General features: G+C 37.6%; 1 pseudogene; it reads left to right on the forward strand.

Annotated features, from left to right (window-relative positions):
• Positions 1-2,200: 2,200 nt before the first annotated feature.
• Positions 2,201-3,206, forward strand: LOC105307441 (annotated as a pseudogene).
• The last annotated feature ends 4,395 nt before the right edge of the window (positions 3,207-7,601 follow it).

Genomic DNA, 7,601 nt, shown 5'->3' on the forward strand with positions numbered 1-7,601 from the left:
GAGTGAAATAAGTCAGACAGAGAAAGATAAATACCATATGATTTCACTTATATGCGGAATCTAAGGAACAAAAAGAACAAACTAATCAAAAACAGACTCACAAACATAGTGGACAATTTGGTGATGGACAGAGGGGAGGGAGGTTTGGGGAGCTGGGAGAATGAGGTAAAGGGTTAAAGAAGTACAAATTAGTAGTTAATAGCTGGTCATGGGGATGGGGAGCATGGCAGAGAGAATGAAGTTAGCATTAATATGATGGCTAGGTGGAGGGCCAAGGGAGGGAGGGAGCAATTGAGGAGATCATTTTATGAACTATATAGATGTCTAACCAATGTACTGTATACTTGAAACTAATTTAAATAAATAAATTTAAAAATGTATTAAAAACTATTAATAAAAAATTTAATTAAGGTGGCATTGGTTAATAAAATTATATAGGTTTCAATTGCACAATTCAATAATGCATCATCTATATATTGCATTATGTATTCACCACTCAAAGTCAAATTTCCTTCCATCACCATATATTTGACCCCCTTTACCCTTTTCTACTTTTGCTTTCCCATCTTTCCCTTGGTAACCGCTAAACTGTTTAATGTGTATATGAGTTTTTTGTTTGTCTTGTTTGTTGCTTTCAGTTTTATATTCCACATGTGAGTGAAATCATATGATTCTCAACTTTTCTGTCTGACTTATTTTACTTAGCATGATACTCTGAAGATCCATCCATGTTGTCACAAATGACAGTATTTCATCATTTCTTATGGCTGAGTAATATTCCATTGTATATATGTACCACATCTTTTTTATCCAATCATCTATTGAAGAGCACTTCAGTTGTTTCCATGTCCTGGCCACCATGAATAATGCTGCAATGAACCTATAAGGGTGCATATATCTTTATGGATAAATGTTTTCAAATTTGGGGGCTAGATACCTAGAAGAAGGATTGCTGGGTCATATAGTAATTCTTAATTTTTTGAGGAACATGCAAACTGTTTTCCATAGTGGCTGAAGCAATTTAAATTCCCACCAGCAGTGTAGGAGGGTTCCTTTTCCCTCACAACCTCTACAACACTTGTTATTACTTGTCTGGTTGATGATAGCCATTCTAACAGTTGTGAGGTGGTATCTCATTGTGGTTGTGATTTGCATTTTCCTAATAGCTAGTGAAGTGGAACATCTTTTCACATGTCTGTTTGTCATTTGTATATCTTCTTGGGAGAAGTGTGTCTCTTCAGGTCCTCTGCCCATTTTTTAAACTGGATTGTTTGTTTTTTATTTTATGAGTTCCTTATATACTTTGTATATTAGCCCCTTATTGGAGGTGTTGTTTGTAAATATCTTCTCCCTTTCAGTCAGCTCCTTTTGCTTTATTAATGGTTTATTCCAATAGTTTTATGTTAGTTCCCAATATATAAGTGAGAACACACATACGGTTAAAGTGTTTCCCCATTTGAAAAGCAAGTGCTGAAGCTGTATTAAATTCAGAGTGTCTGAGTCTAAGATTTACACCAAATAATTGATCCTCTGATGGCCGCTTCAGTGTCCCTTGGGAGAGGTAAAACCACTGCTGCACAGGGACACCCCTATTAGGATGCCCGGTGCCAGTGTTATCCAAGTCTCTGTTCTCTGAGAACCAAAAATGTTTTGTTATTTTATGTCTTTTTAGGATCCTATGTATTTCATCCTTTCTCTCATTCAGCCAGCTTTGTTTGTTTTAATCATATATCACTCACCACTTTAGAGAAAGAAAATCCCTAAAGATGAGACAGATTTTGTAATTTTATTCTTATATTTCTGTTTGTTTGGAGGTGTGAAATAATTCTGTGTTCTTTATTCCATTCTACTGACTTGCCTCAATGTGTTTTATTGCTCAATAAAATTTTGGTTTGACTAAGTGAGTAGAGGTAAGAGGAAGAGGGAGAGAAAAAGGATGGAGGGAGAAATGAGCCGAGTGAAAGATTCATATGTTCACATGGGTCCATAGTATAGATGAGTGTTTCTAGAACACCAGTTCTCAAATTTTAGCATATGCCAGAGTCATCTGTAGAGCTCGTTAAAACAGATTGCTGGTCATCATCCCTGGATCTTACCATCATTAAGTCTGAAGTGAGGCCCAAGAATTGGCATTTCTAACAAGTTTCCAGGTACTGCTTCTGCTGGTCCAGGGACAATAAATTTTATTTCCTGTCATCCAATGTTTTACATCAGATTTATCAATAACATAGAACCCAGTAACAAAATAGATGTTTCAGAATTTACTGTTCTGAAATTGACAGGTGATTCAGAACTGCAGTCCCTCCTCTTCTGCCTGTTCCTGACCATGTACCTGGTCACCATCTCGGGAAACTTGCTCATTGTCCTGGCTGTCATCTCTGACTCCCACCTCCACAAGCCCATGTACTTCTTTCTCTCCAATTTGTCCTTTACTGACATCTGTTTAAGCACAGCCATGATCCCAAAGATCATGGTGAACATCCAAGCACAGAATCAGCACATCTCTTACACAGGCTGTCTCACTCAGATCTGCTTCATCCTGATTTTTGTTGGTTTGGAAAATTTTCTGCTCACAGCAATAGCCTATGACCGCTATGTGGCCATTTGACACCCTTTGATGTACCCAGTCACCATGAACCCCTGCCTCTGTGGGTTTTTGATTCTACTCTCCTTTGATTCTACTCTATTACCACTGTGGATGCCCTGCTCCACAGCCTGATGGTGTTGCAACTGTCCTGCAAAGACCTGGAAATCCCTCACTTCTTCTGTGAGTTTGCTTAGGTCATCAAGTTGGCCTGTTCTGATTCTCTCATCAATACCATCCTGGCTAATTTTATGGCTAGCATAGTGTGTAGTATTTCTCTCACTAGGATCATTTTCTCTTATACTCAAATTGTCTCTTCTTTTCTGAGAATTCCATCAGCTGGAAGAAAATATGGAACCTTTCCACCTGTGGGTCTCATCTCTTAGCTGTCTTCTTATTCTACGGTGTAGGTTTTTGAGTGTACATTAGTTCTGCAGTTACTGACTATTCTAGGAAGACTGTGGTGGCTTTGGTGTTGTATGCTGTGGTTCCTCAAATGATGAAACTCTTCATTTATAGCCTCAGGAACAGAGATATGAAGGAAGCCTTGAGAAAAATAATTGTTAGGATAACTTTTCTTCAGTGGTTGTGTCATCACATTTGGGTCAGTTTTCTAGAGTGAGTCAAAGTGAAAGATATCTATTGTTTCAGAATAGCCAACACTTTTATCATTAAGGTCCTCTAAAATGACTACATAACATGATGACCAAGTGCATTTCAAATTAGGCTTGAAATCTGAGTTTGTTCTTTATCTAATTCTGTGATGTTTGACAAATAATTTCAACTGTCTAAAGTTAGATTTTTGGGTCATGTCCATAGAAGTATAACCTGAGTGCTTGGATTTTGTTACAGTGGTTTGGCGGGGAGGGTGGGGCAAATGTTCTCTGATGAATGTGGGAGTATGTAGATAGGACAGGGAAAACATTTAAGCAAGCCTATGGTTATAAGTAGAGACTAGCTTTCCACCTAGTCCCATGCTAATGGCCATGTGAATTTTCTCCAGATTTAGGCCTACTGTGAGGCAAGGGTGCTCTCCTTTCTTACCCCAATGCAGTAATTACTGAGAACTGTCTCTGTTAAGCTGTGTCTCTCTGGAGCAATATCAGAATCCATCATATTTGGTTTCCTTAGCTATAACATTGGCATAATCAGATTATGTCAGTGGTTTCAGATGAACGTGAAATATTTGAAATCTAGCTGAAGTCTTCACTTCTAATAAGAAAAAGAATCCCTGACTCTAATATTCTCATATAAGAAAGAGTTATCTTTTATTATAGGTATTGCAGATGTAGAAAATATATAAGAGTTAGAGAATAGGGATTCATTCAGTTCTCCATGAGGTGGCTTCTTCCCAAGACTAGTGATGGTAGTAGATACAGGTGTCATATTCGGACATGATGCCCAAAGGCAGAAAACTGACTGTCCTTCTCTGAGTCACTTGATAATTGACCTTTTCATGACATCATCCAGAAGATATGCCCTCCATCCCATTACTGAAAACAGGATTGTATACTTCTTCTAAACCTAATTACTAGTGTGGAGGAAAATGATTAATATGGGAGCCTTAGACTGACCATCTAGGGTTAATTCCTGTTGGGTGGCCAGCTTTCATAACCACTACAAGCACTTAATAAAATGCCTGACACATAGTAGTATTCGTAACATTTAAGTGGCATCATAGTTTTTTGTATCTTGCCTATATTCTTTTTATAATCCTTTTGTACTCACTTATTTTTACTACCTGCTTCATCATTTATATTTGTTTATATTCGTTGTAGTAGCTATGAGCATATTTTCCAGTCTTAGTAATATAATCAAATCACTAATTCTTGGGTAGCAGTGTAATGGTTGTTCATCTCTTCTGACACTTCATTTACTTTGATGCCTTTTGCTTGGTTTATTGAGAAGCATGCATCTGAGTTTTTCTTTATCTCCTTAGTTTCCTCTTCTTGCTGTATTTCTTACTCATCTGTGGTGGAGTCCACACAGAGAAACTTGGGAGAATAAAATCAATTTGCTGACTAAAGTCTTGAAGTGTCATAATTATGGTGGTTATGCAAATTTCCTAATGTGTCTTTATGAGGAACACAGTTTTTTATGGAGGAAATGGTGAATGAAAAAATACAACAGTAGAAAAGAGAAGCTGGAAGGGTTAGGGGCCATCATTCTTCCACAATTCATATGTGGGGTCATCAGACAGAAAGATCTTTATGGATGTGTGTGTGGGGAAAGGGGCCCTAGAATAGAGGTCCCACAGGACTCCAGGGAGCACCCCTCATCTATAGAAGGGGAGGAATTGTGTCAGCTCTACAGTGGGAAGACAACTCCCTGCCTGAAACCCATGGTGTCTTCTAGAACAGAGCTTCCTCCATTGACAGCCACAGAACACCTTGAGATGAAGCACTTGAGACCTTTGTTCACACTGAAGATTTTTTAATCTCACCTGAGAATTACTGACTTTGAATATTTGGGTGGGGAGATATTTAAAGGCTGGGTTTTATAAATAAGAACTTAGTGAGTTGCTGATGCACTCGGAAGCCTGAAAAACATGACTTGAATATTCAAAGATCATAGGAGAATGTATTTGTACTTTAGAATAGGAAAGAACTTACTTCAATTTTATGTGTTAAAATATCATGTATGCAATGTTGTTTAAAATGTATCTCTGGTTAAAGAGCAGTGATATGATGAAAATATACCTATTATTACAAAATTAAGAATAAAACATAGAGTATGCTTGAAGTGTTTCCCAGTCTCATCACTTTTCCCATCCCTGTGGTAACCACTCTTCTGATTTTATATTTATCATTTATTTTGACATTCTACTAAGTTAAATACTATGAAATTGCCAGTTTTTGATCATATTTGGTTTACACGCTGACATTGTCATAGAATTCAACTGTATCCTTTTTATCACATTCTATGTATCCCTATGCAATCTATTAATCATATTTTCAAAATAAATTTGCCTGCTTTTGAATTCATTAGCAAGTTTAATCTTAAGGGTTGAATTCTTTGTCTTGATTGCTTTTTGGATCATTGTGCTTTTGGGATTTATCTTTTTGTCGAGTGCATGATGAACTCATTCATTTTCTATGCCATAATTTTACATTGTGTGTGGTAATATCAAAAATAGTTATTCTTGTGGAAGTTGCAGAAATGTGGTGGAGTGAGAGACATCTCTAGATCTCTCCCCTTGAAACAACAATAAGTTGAACATCTAAAACTCAACAAAAAACACCCAAACTGCACATCAGCATATCTGAGTGTGAGATCTGAGCATAAGAGCTACCACAGGTCAGAACCCTGGGTGTCAGGCGGAGGGCTAGGAGAAACAAAGAAGCTACCTCTCTCAGCTGGAGCTCCCTGTTAGAGGGGAGAAGGTACGAATAGTTCCCTGAAGAGCCATACCTGAGAGAGCTGTGAGTTCATGCGGCCAGCAGCAGGACCCAGTCATCAGGGCAGAGAGCAGAGAAGCAAGGGTGGCAGAGAAACAAAAGTTGATTTTTACCAGCCACAGTTGCAAAGCTGAGGCTGAACTGCAGCTCCCACCCCCAACCCAGAGGACCCGGCCCTCCATATCTTCCAAATCTGAACACCATGGAGCTTCAGGGGAATCTGAGCAAATGCTACTGAAACTGTCGCTAACAATGACAGCGACTGAGATTGAAGGTAGTGAGCATGATTGAATATCTATAAGAAAAAAAAAGCATTATTAAGGCTATATACAAAGCAGGGATCCAAGAGGCTTAAATGCCTCCTACGGAGAACCGAAAGAAAAACACTTTATTTGCAAGAGGCTAAAAAGCGACCTTTATATAATAAATCTTATTTCTGGAAAAAAAAAAAAAAGCAGAAAATACTTCCATTAATGGCCAGGCAGAGAAATAGTCCATTAAACACCATAAACAACCAAGGTGATAAGGCATCTCAGAACGAAAGAAAAATCTCCAGAAAATAAGCTTACGGACAGAGAAATATGCGACTTAAATGATAGAGAATTCAGGATGGTACTTCTGAAAAAAATTCAGTGAGATCCAAAACAAATCCTATTGACAATTTCAGGAACTGAAAAAACAACTAGATGAGCAGAATGAGTTAATTAGCAAGGAGACTGAAACCCTCAAAAAGAACAGAATAGAACTTCTGGAGATAAAAAAAAAAAACACTGCAGGAGATGAGGAACGAAATAGCAAGCTTGGGAAATAGAGTCGACAAAATGGAGGAAAGGATCAGTGATATCGAAGACAGAAATCTAGAAATAAATCAGAAGGAAGAAGAGAGAAATTGAAGAATGAAAAATAATGAAAGAGAAATACAAGTACTACCTGATACCATCAGGAGAGAAAACATAAGAATAATGGGCATTCTCAAAGGGGAGGAAAAGGAATAGGGATTAGAGAGCATTTTCAGACAAATAGTTGATGAGAATTTCCTAAATCTAAAAAATATGAGCTAGAGATTGGGATTCAAGAAGTCAACAGAACACCCAATTATCTCAACCCAAAAAGACCTTCAGCAAGACACATTGTATTAAAATTATCAAAAATCAATGACAAAGATAGAATTCTCGGAGCAGCCAGGGAAAAGAAGACGGTAACCTATAAAGGAAAACCGGTTGGATTATCGTCAGACTTCTCAGCGCAAACATCAGATGCCAGAAAGAAGTGGAACCAAATATTCAAACTATTAAGGGAAAGGAACTACCAGCCAAGAATAATGTATTCAGCTAAGCTCTCCTTAGGATATGAAGGAGAAATAAAGACCTTTCCAGACGTACAAAAATTGAGGGAAATATCCAGTATGAGGCCTGCATTACATGAAATACTGGAAAAGGTCAGCTCACCTAAAACAAAATGACACACAAAAAAAATTAGTAGTAAAGTGACTAGCAGGCATATAGAAGTAGAAGAGCACAACCTTTACTAAGATTAGGGTATTATAATCTTAAACAAAAAAAAGAGATTTGCTATTGCAAGATAGTAATGAATGTTCAGCATACATAGGGACAAATTGA

This window comes from Pteropus vampyrus, unplaced genomic scaffold, assembly GCF_000151845.1.
Source record: "Pteropus vampyrus isolate Shadow unplaced genomic scaffold, Pvam_2.0 Scaffold496, whole genome shotgun sequence".
Taxonomy (NCBI): domain Eukaryota; kingdom Metazoa; phylum Chordata; class Mammalia; order Chiroptera; family Pteropodidae; genus Pteropus; species Pteropus vampyrus.